The 16,420-nt window shown below is 44.9% G+C and overlaps 1 protein-coding gene across 4 annotated transcripts in view; it reads left to right on the top strand.

The window, feature by feature from the left end:
- RAPGEF4 (Rap guanine nucleotide exchange factor 4) overlaps positions 1-16,420 on the top strand; it is a 310,050-nt gene that overhangs the window by 50,354 nt on the left and 243,276 nt on the right. The window lies entirely within an intron of this gene.

Here is a 16,420-nt window from a genome sequence, read left to right as displayed (position 1 = left end):
CGTGTGATTTAATAAGGATCTGATGTCCAGAATCTCCAAATGTAAAGGAACGAAACATAAAATGTTACAATCCTGCAGCATTCCAAAACGTGGTGGGCGCTAATTTTACTGAATGGGTCTTAAAGTTGTCCTTTATTGATAGGAAAGGGAATAACGTACTGAACACTGAGGACCACCAGGATCGAAGTCTGCAGAGCCCCATCTGAATGGATTGGAGGTCGAGCATGCACACCTCCACTATATTCTTTCTCTGTCGCCCCGCTGTAGATGGTTGCGCGCTGTATTCCGATGGTGCACACGCTCCTGCTCCGCTTCATTCAGACAGGACTTTGCAGAGACCCGTTTTTATGATCGATGGGGTCTGATCACCCATAACTTTTGATAAGCAAAAAAGACAAGATTAAGACCTGCACAGAGTTTTAAAAAAATGTATATGCGAATGGTTCCAATAAACTCCATGATTCAGCATGGTTCCCATCTTAAAATCAGACAACACATGGATTTTGACTTCCCAATTTTTGGCGCTAATATCAGGCAGCTATGATTGGTCAATTTTCTATACTACATGGGTGGCGGCTCATTGGTTATTTACTTTTGGGGGTGCCCCTCCAAAGGTGACATGCTGCAAGAAATGCAGACCTGTCCGTGGGTATATTGTTTCTGTTCTCATGTATATAACTTGGCCGCCTCACTTGGTCTCAATTCAGACTACTCACATTTCTCTTAATAGCAATGAAACAAAAGATAGTCCAAGTTTACCAGATCGTTGTTTATCCATATTTGCTTTTTTCCCAGCATACAGACATAATAATAGATCGGGATTATAATTCTATCATCACCTAGTCTCCATTAATATCCAGCCTGAAGTCATACCGCAGCTGAGTATTTACAAGTCTTCTAGAGAAACCAATGGGAAAAATGCATATAATCTCTTGCCATAACTAGAGCGTGCAGCTTAAAAAAAAAAAAAAAGCACGGACCTTAAGGGTATGTGCACACGTTGCGGATTCTGCTGCGGATTTTTCCGCAGCAGATTTGGAAAATCCGCAGTGCAAAACCACTGCGGTTTTCACTTCGGATTTTCACGCAGTTTCTTCTGCGGATTCCTCTGCGGTTTTTCAACTGCACTTTCCTATTGGTGCATGTTGAAAACTGCTGCGGAATCCGCACAAAGAATTGACATGCTGCGGAAAATAATCCGCTGCGTTTCCGTGCGGATTTTTCCGCAGCATGTGCACAGCGGTTTTTTTTCCCATAGGTTTACATGGTACTGTAAACTTAGAAAAATCTGCTGCGGATCCGCAGCGTCAAATCCGCTGCGGATCCGCAGCAAAATCCGCAGCGTGTGCACATACCCTAACAATGCACCAAGACAAGAGTAAAAGCTCCACAAATCGCTGCACTGTTTGTCTTGAATTTTATATTTCCATTCTGGCTTCCAGTTTACAACAGGGTACAGCTTTTTTTTTTTTTTTTTTAAATACTCAGCTAAAAGTGCAACAAAAATGCCAAAATTAAAAATATAAAAAAAAAACTTTAATACGTGTTTTGTTTGAATTTGGCGGTGTTGTGGAATTTGGCGAGTAAATTAGATCTTCATAAGGCTAGATACAGACCAGCGTATTTTGTGATTCGACAAAACATCGTATCGCATTTGGACCAATGTTAGCCTATGGGGCCGTGCACATGTCAGATTTTTTTTCCTCGGACAGGGACTGTACGAGTAAAAAAATCTCTGCATGCTCGAGTTTGATCCTATAGTGGGATCACACTCTGACATGTAAGTCAATGAGTCCATAGGAAGCCTCAGCCTGCACTTGGATAACATCTGAGCACAGTCCAATTTCCGCGCACTAACAGAATGGAGAAAATGGAGACCTCTGCCTTCTGCCTTTTCTTTACTTATCCACTGTGCGCGAAATCCTCTTCCTACATCTTCATCCTGTACCAAAGCTTCTGGTGCCTAGTAGGCCTCTGACTCAACAACACACATTATGACATTATGGCATTCCAATGTGCGTTGTCCAAAGACTAGTCAATGCCTTTGCTTGGCTGCCGGATGTCTACCTGGCACTTGGAGCCTTGGCAAAAAGTGAAGATGGATAAGCAGCGAGGTTTTCATTTTTTCCCTATTTTCCTTGCCTTCTGAATTGCACAATGCGAATCACAAAAAAAAACCTCAAATCCAATTTTTTTTTTTAAATATTCGGAACAAAATCATTTTGGCTTAAACCAATTTTCTCATTTCTAACTCTTAATGCTTATGATCTAATGCAACTCCCATTGTGGCCAACACTCCAATCCCAGTCTTATTTTATTGTAAACTGGGTTTATTGGAAAAAAATGAGCATGTAAGCAGATGTGGAGGGCAAAATATGTGCCATAAGCAGGATTGGGTGAAAATCCTTACTAAAGAGATCGCCAGTGAGAAGCTTTCACATCACTCATACACGATAATTCGAGATGTGCAGCTAGTGGGCTTGTATGAAGTAAATAATTTATACATGATTGGACAGCTCATCGGCCTGTAACAAGGTTCTGTAACAACGCTCCACTTTCAAGACCTAAACCGAAGCTCGAAAGCAGCTGAAAGGCATAATGGAGTTGTCCTGGCATCTCAGGTCAGAGACTGCTAAAACATTCATAGGATGAGTGGACAGTTTACCATTGGACGTATTTCAGAATTACAATTCATTTTGACGTATAGCTACTGGGAGGTCGGCGAAATTCTTTCTCTTTTTACATGACATGTCTTGTGGGGTCACCTATGGACAAAAAAAAACAAAGGTTCTGAGGGAAGCAGACGAAATGTGAGCGTTAACTCCTTTTTGACACGCTGCGCTGTAAAATGTAGGGCAACAAACACAGCCTGGCGTAGTGTGTTATTTCTGGAGTGGCCTTGGCAGCAACTGTCTAGAAATATCTTGTCAAAAGGATGCTGACAGACAGAAAAAGATGCATTAAGTTGGAGTATACTGGTTTACTCTAAAGAATTACGCGCTAAAGAGACTGAATGCGGAGTATTACCAACGACATTGGATTTTAAAGAAATATGGAAGCATTGTGGCTCCAATCTAATTTTAATTTATAGCAGTTACTATGTAAGATGTGGAATTCGTCCTTAAGTTGGGGCTGGGCTTAATAGTAGGAAAATAAGCCGTTGTTTTAGTTGGAACTTGGCTTTAAGACCCTTTTTCCTAAATGGTTATCATCATGGATTCCCGACATTTTGATCTCATTTGATGCATAATGTGCAAAAATAGGAAACTAGCAAATTACCATATTTGAAAACTATGTTGTCTTGCTCCCCCCCAAAAAAAACCCTCCAAAATGACAGCCATTAGGTGTCTCAAATCTAATTTGCTGCATTGACAGCCCGAGAAACATCGACGGCTCTGATCTGCAGAAAGATTATTATTACCGGTCAGAGCTCTGTGGCTCCCACCCTGTCAGATGACATTGTGAGTCCACAGCTGTGACCGGTGGGAAAAAGTTTCCCTCCGGTCACAGGTGTCGACTGATGGGACTATTACTACCGGCCAGTCCGTGCACTGCGTTCCGAGCTCAGTCCAATTTATATGACCGTCTGACTGCTCCCTAAGGGGATATTCTCATTTTTTGGATGTGTTGCAGTAATTTCTTTGCCTTTCCCATTCATCTGAATACGGCTTATGGAACTCCACATGTTTCAAAAGGGGACAACTCAATTTAGAATAATGGATTTCTTGTAACAAATCTGCCATGTGTGAATAAACCTCAGAATCTCCCTGTGGCATTGTTTTGTATTTTTTATGACACTGAAATATTTTATTATAATCTAAAAAAGAGGCATTAAAACTGAAGTAGAAACTGAACTGTAATTAAAATTAAAAAAAAAAAAACTATTTAGTCCCAAAATGCGTCGTAATAAGTTTAGTCGTCCTTCATGAATATTATGTTATCTGATTTTTTATTTTTTTTGCCTTCCAAGACTGAATATTGTTGTAATAATTATAGGGGATAACTCAGGAGACTCTTGGTGTGGAACAAGACAACTACAGGACACAGTTTTATAAGTGGTAAAGTTTATATTATCACACGGTGATTCAAACAGGTGCAGAGAGAACTCAAGTCCACAACACTTGGTGCAAATATCAAATGCAGCTCAGCAGTCTATAGGAAACTTCAGAGGAAAATGCAATCAAGCAGAAAGTCTATGAAGCACAGTTATTCTTGAGGATACTTGACACGAATAAGTCCTTGGTAGTCCAAAACATAGATAGATATGCTATAAGGCAGTTCAAATCATATCTTAGCTCAACCAGGGAGGCCTGGTTAATAGTCTCAGGTTATTGCAGAGCAGAAACAGCTTACATGTCCAGCAAATGCAGATGGAAGTAAACATGAGCAGCAGATGAAGAAGGATTACTGGAGCTGGAGTATGCAGCAGGAACTCAGAGCAGAGTAGCAGGATCACCACACAGGTTCACAGGAGCAGGTATATAGCCAGGGAGTCACCAGAGGTCAGGAGCTGGATGCAAGGCAGAATACTCTACCACAGACTGAAGGCTGGGGTGGAGTTTTATTGCAGGAAGACACAGTGCACATGAGACCAAAGACGCCATCTTGGGAAAGGGCAGTAATGCACAAAAGGTAATAACAAATGTTCAGAGTCCTGACATTACTCCCTCCTTAGAAGCGGCCTCAGGACGATCCTGTACCTGGTTTCTCAGGGAATCTCTGATGAAAACGAGAAATCTTCTGTTGGGCATTGATGTTTTCCACAGGTTCCCAAGAGTCTTCCTCAGGGGGATATCCCTGCCATCTTATCAGATATTGGAGCCGATTCCTGCGAATCCTGGAATCAACAATTTCCTCCACCACAAATTGTTCTTGCCCATCAATCACCACAGGCTGCGGAGGTGGCACAACACGTCCCTGGAAGGTATTAGGAAATACAGGCTTTAGTAAAGATACATGAAAGACTGGGTGTACCTTCATAGTCCTAGGCAGCTTCAGCCGGCAGGCCACAGAGCTCACAATACCGTTGATCTTGAAAGGTCCAGTGAATTTCTGTCCACGTTTTTGTGAAGGAACGTTTAACTTCAGATTCTTAGTTGCTAACCACACGGAATCTCCTACCTTGAACATGGGTGCAGGTTTACGGAATCTATCAGCCGATCTCTTATAACGTTCTTGAGTTGTGATCAGGGTTTCCTTCAGAACCTCCAGATTTTGCCTCATCGCAGTCAGCCTTTCCTCCACTGCCGGAACCAGAGAATTAATTGGAGACCTAGGTAAGATACACGGATGATAACCCAGATTGGCAAAGAAAGGTGTAAATTTAGTGGAGGCGCTCTGAGAATTGTTATATGAAAATTCAGCTAACGGCAGCAACTCCAACCAATCATCCTAGAGATGGCTGACATAGCATCTTAGATATTGTTCCAGCGTCTGGTTGGTACGCTCAGTCTGACCATTTGTCTGGGGATGGTAAGCGGAAGAGAGACAGACATTAATATTGAGTGCAGAGAAGAACCCCTTCCAGAATCTTGAAGTGAACTGCACTCCACGGTCAGAGATGATCTCATCCGGAACCCCATGCAACCGAAAGACATTCTGTATAACCAAGTTCACTGTATCTTTAGCTGAGGGGAGGCCGGTGCACGGAACAAAATGAGCAGCTTTAGTCAGGCGATCAACTACCACCATGATTGTATTCATGCCCCCCGATGTAGACAGCTCCACAATAAAGTCCATTGATATAGACCCCCAAGGGCGGGACGGAACAGGTAATGGTTGTAGAAGACCCGTAGGTGCCACACGAGGAGTCTTGTAACGAGCACTGTTATGATCCTAGTGGCAAGGATCGCAGGTCGGACTAGCTAAGTAACTGAACAGACTACTAGCTCTGGGGAAGTGGTAACTAGATTGACCGCAACCTGATCCTATCCGCACACAACTATAGGCAGCCGTGGAACGTTACCTAAAAATCCTAGACGTCTCTTCACGGCCTGAGAAACTGACTATTCCTGGAGGGAAAGAAAGTCCTCTCTTGCCTCAGTGGAATGACCCCAAAGATATAGAATAGCCCCCCACAAATATTAACGGTGAGTTAAGGGGAAAGCACAAACGCAGAGATGAAATCAGATTTAGCAAATGAGGCCCGCTAATACTAGATAGCAGAAAATAGGAAGGGAACTGTGCGGTCAATCAAAAAACCCTATTCAAAATATCCACGCAGAGATTGCTCGAGCCCCCGCACCAGCTAACGGTGCGGGGGAAGCAACTCCGTACCCCAGAGCTTACCAGCAAAAAGAAATCACATATTAGCAAGCTGGACTAGACTCATCATACACAGAAATCATATTGCAGGCAGATGAGCAAAAAATATTCAAACAGAACTTAGCTTATCCTGAAGAGGCAGAAAACGAGATAATCAGGAGTAATCAGAATAGCACTGAATACATTGACAGCCGGCAACAAGTGGAAGTGAAGCAGAGCTAAATAGGAGCCTCCCTGGTGAATAACGAGGCAGCTGATCCAGCCAGACCCGCAGGATAATAAACCAAACCACCAGGGGGAGACAAAAAACCAAAGTCACACAATACCATCTGTGACCACAAGAGGAAGCCTGAAAACGGAGTTCACAACAGAGCACATACCTCGCAAGAGAGAACATAGTCCTTGGTATCCTTCAGGCAAGTTGGCCACCAGAAGAATCAGCTCAGGAACTCTTGTGTCTTCTGTACCCCACTGTGACCAGCCAACTTGGAGTCATGTACCAACTTGAGGATCTGCAGACGGACGACCTCAGGGATGTAGATACGTCGATCTCTGAACCACATGCCACCCTTAACCCCTTCCCGACCCATGACGTGTTGTGGATTCTGTTTGTGGGCTCCCTCTGGTGGTTGCTGCTGGTACTGGGTGACTTTGGTGGGTTGCGGCCTTTGGTTTCCACCTGTCCATCAGAGGCTGGGTGTTTCCTATTTTACCTGGCCTTTCTGTCATTCCCTTGCCGGCTATCAATGTATTCAGATGTGCTCTGTTTGGTTCCTGCCTACCTGCTCCCAGATCTTTCAGGATAAGCTAAGTGCTGATTTTCAGTTGTTTGGTTTTTTTTGTCCAGCTTGCTTATTATGTCTCTATGCTAGCTGGTAGCTCTAGTGGACTGAGGTACTCCCCATGTGCCATGAGTTGGCACATGGGTTCTTGTAATCTCAGGATGGTATTTTTGATTAGGGTTTTTTGCTGACCGCTCAGTCCCCTTTTGTATCTTTCTGCTTTCTAGTTTACAGCGGGCCTCAATTTGCTAAAGCTATATATATCATCTCTATGTGTGTGCCTTCCTCTCATTTCACCGTCAATACATGTGAGGGGGCAACTATATCTTTTGGGGTTCATTCCTCTGGAGGCAAGTGAGGTCTTATTTTCTCTGCAGTACTAGTTAGCTCTTAGGCTGGTGCGTGGCGTCTAGAACCAACGTAGGCACGCTCCCTGGCTATCTCTAGTTGCGTTTGTCAGGCGTAGGGCAGCGGTCAGCCCAGGTTCCATCACCCTAGAGCTCGTCCGTTATTTATTTGTACTTTGTTTGTCCTGTGCTATCCCTAGCCATTGGGGATTCATGACAGTATAGCCGGCCAACAAAGTGTTAATATTTTGGGCTGAAGCAGGAGAAATAGAAGTGTTTAAGGGAAATTTTTTTTTTTTTTTCCCTTCAGAGTTTTGCTGCCTAGCCCTTAATTGCTGTCTAGCTGCTTCTTACCTCCTCTTAACCCTTGAATGGCTCTGATCTTAGCTGTTTAACATGGATGTCCAGAGTTTGGCTTCCAGCCTGAGTAATCTCGCGGCAAAAGTTCAAAACATACAGGATTTTGTTGTTCACACTCCCATGTCTGAACCTAGAATTCCTATTCCAGAGTTCTTCTCTGGAGATAGATCTACCTTCCTGAATTTCAGGAACAATTGTAAATTGTTTCTTTCTTTAAAATCTCGCTCCTCTGGAGACCCTGCTCAACAGGTCAGGATTGTAATATCTTTCCTGCGGGGCGACCCTCAGAATTGGGCATTTGCATTGGCACCATGGGATCCTGCATTGCTCAGTGTGGATGCGTTTTTTCTGGCATTGGGATTGCTCTATGAGGAACCTAACCTGGAGATTCAGGCTGAAAAGGCTTTATTAGCCCTCTCTCAGGGGCATGATGAAGCGGAAATATATTGTCAAAAATTTCGGAAATGGTCGGTGCTTACTCAGTGGAATGAGTGCGCCCTGGCTGCAAACTTCAGAAATGGTCTTTCTGAGGCCATTAAGGATATTATGGTGGGGTTCCCTACGCCTACAGGTCTGAATGAGTCTATGGCTATGGCCATTCAGATTGATCGGCGTTTACGGGAGCGCAAACCCGTGCACCAGTTGGCGATGTCTTCTGAACCGGCACCTGAGACTATGCAATGTGATAGAATTCAGTCCAGAAGTGAACGGCAAAATTATAGGCGGAAAAATGGATTGTGTTTTTATTGTGGTGATTCAGCTCATGTTATATCAGCATGCTCTAAACGCACAAAAAGGGTTGATAAATCTTTTGCCATTGGTACTCTGCAGCCTAAGTTCATTTTGTCTGTGACTCTGATTTTTTCACTGTCTTCCATTTCCGTCGATGCTTATGTGGATTCGGGCGCTGCCCTGAGTCTTATGGATTGGTCATTTGCTAAACGCTGCGGTTTTAGTCTGGAGCCTCTGGAAGTTCCTATTCCTCTGAAGGGAATTGACTCTACACCATTGGCTATGAATAAACCGCAGTACTGGACACAAGTGACCATGCGCATGACTCCCGTTCATCAGGAGGTGATTCGCTTCCTTGTACTGTATAATTTACATGATGTACTAGTGCTTGGTCTGCCATGGTTACAAACTCATAATCCTGTCCTGGACTGGAAAACAATGTCTGTGTTAAGCTGGGGATGTCAGGGGGTTCATGGTGATGCACCTCCGATTTCAATTGCTTCATCTACTCCTTCTGAGATCCCTGCGTTTTTGTCTGACTATAGGGATGTTTTTGAGGAGCCTAAGCTCAATTCGCTCCCTCCTCAAGGGGGGGGTACTGTTGTGGATTCTGTTTGTGGGCTCCCTCTGGTGGTTGCTGCTGGTACTGGGTGACTTTGGTGGGTTGCGGCCTTTGGTTTCCACCTGTCCATCAGAGGCTGGGTGTTTCCTATTTTACCTGGCCTTTCTGTCATTCCCTTGCCGGCTATCAATGTATTCAGATGTGCTCTGTTTGGTTCCTGCCTACCTGCTCCCAGATCTTTCAGGATAAGCTAAGTGCTGATTTTCAGTTGTTTGGTTTTTTTTGTCCAGCTTGCTTATTATGTCTCTATGCTAGCTGGTAGCTCTAGTGGACTGAGGTACTCCCCATGTGCCATGAGTTGGCACATGGGTTCTTGTAATCTCAGGATGGTATTTTTGATTAGGGTTTTTTGCTGACCGCTCAGTCCCCTTTTGTATCTTTCTGCTTTCTAGTTTACAGCGGGCCTCAATTTGCTAAAGCTATATATATCATCTCTATGTGTGTGCCTTCCTCTCATTTCACCGTCAATACATGTGAGGGGGCAACTATATCTTTTGGGGTTCATTCCTCTGGAGGCAAGTGAGGTCTTATTTTCTCTGCAGTACTAGTTAGCTCTTAGGCTGGTGCGTGGCGTCTAGAACCAACGTAGGCACGCTCCCTGGCTATCTCTAGTTGCGTTTGTCAGGCGTAGGGCAGCGGTCAGCCCAGGTTCCATCACCCTAGAGCTCGTCCGTTATTTATTTGTACTTTGTTTGTCCTGTGCTATCCCTAGCCATTGGGGATTCATGACAGTATAGCCGGCCAACAAAGTGTTAATATTTTGGGCTGAAGCAGGAGAAATAGAAGTGTTTAAGGGAATTTTTTTTTTTTTTTTTCCCTTCAGAGTTTTGCTGCCTAGCCCTTAATTGCTGTCTAGCTGCTTCTTACCTCCTCTTAACCCTTGAATGGCTCTGATCTTAGCTGTTTAACATGGATGTCCAGAGTTTGGCTTCCAGCCTGAGTAATCTCGCGGCAAAAGTTCAAAACATACAGGATTTTGTTGTTCACACTCCCATGTCTGAACCTAGAATTCCTATTCCAGAGTTCTTCTCTGGAGATAGATCTACCTTCCTGAATTTCAGGAACAATTGTAAATTGTTTCTTTCTTTAAAATCTCGCTCCTCTGGAGACCCTGCTCAACAGGTCAGGATTGTAATATCTTTCCTGCGGGGCGACCCTCAGAATTGGGCATTTGCATTGGCACCATGGGATCCTGCATTGCTCAGTGTGGATGCGTTTTTTCTGGCATTGGGATTGCTCTATGAGGAACCTAACCTGGAGATTCAGGCTGAAAAGGCTTTATTAGCCCTCTCTCAGGGGCATGATGAAGCGGAAATATATTGTCAAAAATTTCGGAAATGGTCGGTGCTTACTCAGTGGAATGAGTGCGCCCTGGCTGCAAACTTCAGAAATGGTCTTTCTGAGGCCATTAAGGATATTATGGTGGGGTTCCCTACGCCTACAGGTCTGAATGAGTCTATGGCTATGGCCATTCAGATTGATCGGCGTTTACGGGAGCGCAAACCCGTGCACCAGTTGGCGATGTCTTCTGAACCGGCACCTGAGACTATGCAATGTGATAGAATTCAGTCCAGAAGTGAACGGCAAAATTATAGGCGGAAAAATGGATTGTGTTTTTATTGTGGTGATTCAGCTCATGTTATATCAGCATGCTCTAAACGCACAAAAAGGGTTGATAAATCTTTTGCCATTGGTACTCTGCAGCCTAAGTTCATTTTGTCTGTGACTCTGATTTTTTCACTGTCTTCCATTTCCGTCGATGCTTATGTGGATTCGGGTGCTGCCCTGAGTCTTATGGATTGGTCATTTGCTAAACGCTGCGGTTTTAGTCTGGAGCCTCTGGAAGTTCCTATTCCTCTGAAGGGAATTGACTCTACACCATTGGCTATGAATAAACCGCAGTACTGGACACAAGTGACCATGCGCATGACTCCCGTTCATCAGGAGGTGATTCGCTTCCTTGTACTGTATAATTTACATGATGTACTAGTGCTTGGTCTGCCATGGTTACAAACTCATAATCCTGTCCTGGACTGGAAAACAATGTCTGTGTTAAGCTGGGGATGTCAGGGGGTTCATGGTGATGCACCTCCGATTTCAATTGCTTCATCTACTCCTTCTGAGATCCCTGCGTTTTTGTCTGACTATAGGGATGTTTTTGAGGAGCCTAAGCTCAATTCGCTCCCTCCTCAAGGGGGGGGTACTGTTGTGGATTCTGTTTGTGGGCTCCCTCTGGTGGTTGCTGCTGGTACTGGGTGACTTTGGTGGGTTGCGGCCTTTGGTTTCCACCTGTCCATCAGAGGCTGGGTGTTTCCTATTTTACCTGGCCTTTCTGTCATTCCCTTGCCGGCTATCAATGTATTCAGATGTGCTCTGTTTGGTTCCTGCCTACCTGCTCCCAGATCTTTCAGGATAAGCTAAGTGCTGATTTTCAGTTGTTTGGTTTTTTTTGTCCAGCTTGCTTATTATGTCTCTATGCTAGCTGGTAGCTCTAGTGGACTGAGGTACTCCCCATGTGCCATGAGTTGGCACATGGGTTCTTGTAATCTCAGGATGGTATTTTTGATTAGGGTTTTTTGCTGACCGCTCAGTCCCCTTTTGTATCTTTCTGCTTTCTAGTTTACAGCGGGCCTCAATTTGCTAAAGCTATATATATCATCTCTATGTGTGTGCCTTCCTCTCATTTCACCGTCAATACATGTGAGGGGGCAACTATATCTTTTGGGGTTCATTCCTCTGGAGGCAAGTGAGGTCTTATTTTCTCTGCAGTACTAGTTAGCTCTTAGGCTGGTGCGTGGCGTCTAGAACCAACGTAGGCACGCTCCCTGGCTATCTCTAGTTGCGTTTGTCAGGCGTAGGGCAGCGGTCAGCCCAGGTTCCATCACCCTAGAGCTCGTCCGTTATTTATTTGTACTTTGTTTGTCCTGTGCTATCCCTAGCCATTGGGGATTCATGACAATGACGCCTATGTGGCGTCATGGAATGATCGCGTCCCTGCAGATCGGGTGAAGGGGTTAACTCCTATTTTACCCGATCTGCAGGGAGAGGGGGAGTGGTACTTCAGCCCAGGGGGGGTGGCTTCACCCCCCCGTGGCTACGATCGCTCTGATTGGCTGTTGAAAGTGAAACTGCCAATCAGAGCGATTTGTAATATTTCACCTAAAAAACTGGTGAAATATTACAATCCAGCCATGGCCGATGCTGCAATACCATCGGCCATGGCTGGAAAACCTGAAGTGACCCACCCCCACCCCACCGATCGCCCCCCCAGTGCTCCGTTATGGGGTCCGGTCCCCTCCGTCCTGTGCTCCGCTCCCCCGTCCTCCTGCCCGCTCCCCCCCTGCTCCTATGTCACCCCCGGTGCTCCGATGCCCCCCCCCGTGCCCCGATCTCCCCCCCCTTATACTTACCGAGGCTCCCGGTGTCGGTCCGTCTCCTCGCTGGGCGCCGCCATCTTCCAAAATGGCGGGCGCATGCTCAGTGCGCCCGCCGAATCTGCCGGCCGGCAGATTCATTACAAGTACATTTTGATCGCTGTGGTAGGTTCTATCACAGCGATCAAAATAAAAAAATAATAAATAAACCCCCCCCTTTATCACCCCCATAGGTAGGGACAATAATAAAATAAAGAAAATATTTTTTTTTCTTTTTCCACTAGGGTTAGGGTTAGAACTAGGGTTAGAACTAGGGGTAGGGTTAGGGGTAGGGTTAGGGTTACGGGTAGGGTTAGGGTTAGGGGTAGGGTTATGGCATGTGCACACAGAGCGGATCGGCCGCGGATCGGCAGCGGATCGGCCGCGGATCCGCAGCGGATCGGCCGCGGATCCGCAGCGGATCGGCCGCGGATCCGCAGCGGATCGGCAGCGGATCCGAAGCGGATCCGCAGCGGATTGGCAGCGGATCGGCCGCGGATCTGCAGCGGATCGGCAGCGGATCCGCAGCTGATCCGCAGCGGATTGGCCGCTGCGAATTCGAAGCAGTTTTCCATCAGGTTTACAGTACCATGTACACCTAAGGAAAACCAAATCCGCTGTGCCCATGGTGCGGAAAATTCCGTGCAGAAACGCTGCATTGTATTTTCCGCAGCATGTCAATTCTTTGTGCGGATTCCGCAGCGTTTTACACCTGTTCCTCAATAGGAATCCGCAGGTGAAATCCGCACAAAAAAACACTGGAAATCTGCTGTAAATCCGCAGGCAAAACGCAGTGCCTTTTACCTGCAGATTTTTCAAAAATCGTGCGGAAAAATCTCACACGAATCCGCAACGTGGGCACATAGCCTTAGGGTTAGGGTTGGAATTAGAGTTAGGGTTGGAATTAGGGCTAGGGTTTGAAATAGGGTTAAGATTAGGCTTGTGGTTAGGGTTACGGATAGGGTTAGGGGTGTGTTGGGGTTACAGTTGTGGTTAGGGTTGGGATTAGGGTTACGGTTGGGATTAGGGTTAGGATTAGGGTTGGAATTAGGGTTACGGTTGTGTTGCGGTTAGGGTTGTGGTTAGGGGTGTGTTGGGGTTAGGGTTGTGATTAGGGTTATGGCTACAGTTGGGATTAGGATTAGGGGTGTGTTGGGGTTAGTGTTGAAGTTAGAATTGAGGGGTTTCCACTGTTTAGGCACATCAGGGGTCTCCAAACGCAACATGGCGCCACCATTGATTCCAGCCAATCTTGCGTTCAAAAAGTCAAATGGTGCTCCCGCCCTTCCAAGCCCCGACGTGCGCCCAAACAGTGGTTTACCCCCACATTTGGGGTACCAGCGTACTCAGGACAAACTGGGCAACAACTGTTGGGGTCCAATTTCTCCTGTTACCCTTGCAAAAATAAAAAATTACTTGCTAAAACATAATTTTTGAGGAAAGAACAATTATTTTTTATTTTCACGGCTCTGCGTTATAAACTTCTGTGAAGCACTTGGGGGTTGAAAGTGCTCACCACACATCTAGATAAGTTCCTTCGGGGGTCTAGTTTCCAAAATGGGGTCACTTGTGGGGTGTTTCTACTGTTTAGGCACATCAGGGGCTCTGCAAATGCAATGTGACGCCCGCAGACCATTCCATCAAAGTCTGCATTTCAAATGTCACTACTTCCCTTCCGAGCCCTGACGTGTGCCCAAACAGTGGTTTACCCCCACATATGGGGTATCAGCGTACTCACAACAAACTGGGCAACAAATATTGGGGTCCAAATTCTCCTGTTACCCTTGTGAAAATAAAAAATTGCTTGCTAAAACATCTTTTTTGAGGAAAGAAAAATGATTTTTTATTTTCACGGCTCTGCGTTGTAAACTTCTGTGAAGCACTTGGGGGTTGAACGTGCTCACCACACATCTAGATAAGTTCCTTGGGGGGTCTAGTTTCCAAAATGGGGTCACTTGTGGGGGGTTTCTACTGTTTAGGCATATCAGGGGCTCTGCAAACGTAACATGATGCCCGCAGACCATTCCATCAAAGTCTGCATTCCAAAACGTCACTACTTCCCTTCCGAGCCCCGGCATGTGCCCAAACAGTGGTTTACCCCCACATATGGGGTATCAGCGTACTCAGGAGAAACTGGACAACAACTTTTGGGGTCCAATTTCTCCTGTTACTCTTGCAAAAATAAAAAATTCTGGGCTAAAAAAATATTTTTGAGGAAAGGAAACACATTTATTATTTTCACGGCTCTGCGTTATAAACTTCTGTGAAGCACTTGGGGGTTCAAAGTGCTCACCACACATCTAGATAAGTTCCCTTGGGGGTCTAGTTTCCAAAATGGAGTCACTTGTGGGGAGTTCCTACTGTTTAGGCACATCAGGGACTCTGCAAACGCAACCTGATGCCCGCAGAGCATTCCATCAAAGTCTGCATTTCAAAACGTCACTACTTCCCTTCTGAACCCCGACGTGTGCCAAAACAGTGGTTTACCCCCACATATGGGGTATCAGCGTACTCAGGAGAAACTGGACAACAACTTTTGGGGTCCAATTTCTCCTGTTACTCTTGCAAAAATAAAAAAATTCTGGGCTAAAAAAATATTTTTGAGGAAAGGAAACACATTTTTTATTTTCACGGCTCTGCGTTATAAACTTCTGTGAAGCACTTGGGGGTTCAAAGTGCTCACTACACATCTAGATAAGTTCCCTTGGGGGTCTAGTTTCCAAAATGGAGTCAATTGTGGGGAGTTCCTACTGTTTAGGCACATCAGGGGCTCTGCAAACGCAACCTGACGCCCGCAGAGCATTCCATCAAAGTCTGCATTTCAAAACGTCACTATTTCCCTTCCGAACCCCGACGTGTGCCAAAACAGTGGTTTACCCCCACATATGGAGTATCAGCATACTCAGGAGAAACTGGACAACAACTTTTGGGGTCCAATTTCTCCTGTTACCCTTGGGAAAATAAAAAATTGTGGGCTAAAAAAATCATTTTTGAGAAAAGAAAAATTATTTTTTATTTTCATGGCTCTGCGTTATAAACTTCTGTGAAGCACTTGGGGGTTCAAAGTGCTCACCACACATCTAGATTAGTTCCTTGGGAGGTCTAGTTTCCAAAATGGGGTCACTTGTGCGGGAGCTCCAATATTTAGGCACACTGGGGCTCTCCAAACGCGACATGGTGTCCGCTAATGATTGGAGCTAATTTTTCATTCAAAAAGTCAAATGGCGCTCCTTCCCTTCCGAGCCCTGCCGTGCGCCCAAACAGTGGTTTACCCCCACATATGAGGTATCAGCGTACTCAGGACAAATTGGACAACAACGTTCGTGGTCCAGTTTCTCCTTTTACCCTTGGAAAAATAAAAAATTGTTGCTAAAAGATCATTTTTGTGACTAAAAAGTTAAACGTTCATTTTTTACTTCCATGTTGCTTCTGCTGCTGTGAAACACCTGAAGGGTTAATAAACTTCTTGAATGTGGTTTTGAGCACCTTGAGGGGTGCAGTTTTTAGAATGGTGTCACTTTTGGGTATTTTCAGCCATATAGAACCCTCAAACTGACTTCAAATGTGAGGTGGTCCCTAAAAAAAATGGTTTTGTAAATTTTGTTGTAAAAATGAGAAATCACTGGTCAAATTTTAACCCTTACCTAGCAAAAAAAAAATTTGTTTCCAAAATTGTGCTGATGTAAAGTAGACATGTGGGAAATGTTATTTATTAACTATTTTGTGTCACATAACTCTCTGGTTTAACAGAATAAAAATTCAAAATGTGAAAATTGCGAAATTTTCAAAATTTTTGCCAAATTTCCGTTTTTTTCACAAATAAACTCAGAAATTATCGACCTAAATTTACCACTAACATGAAGCCCAATATGTCACGAAAAAACAATCTCAGAATCGCTA

The sequence above is a fragment of the Ranitomeya variabilis genome, chromosome 7, assembly GCF_051348905.1.
Source record: "Ranitomeya variabilis isolate aRanVar5 chromosome 7, aRanVar5.hap1, whole genome shotgun sequence".
Classification (NCBI taxonomy): Eukaryota; Metazoa; Chordata; class Amphibia; order Anura; family Dendrobatidae; genus Ranitomeya; species Ranitomeya variabilis.
This window is presented reverse-complemented; position numbering and strand designations above follow the sequence as displayed.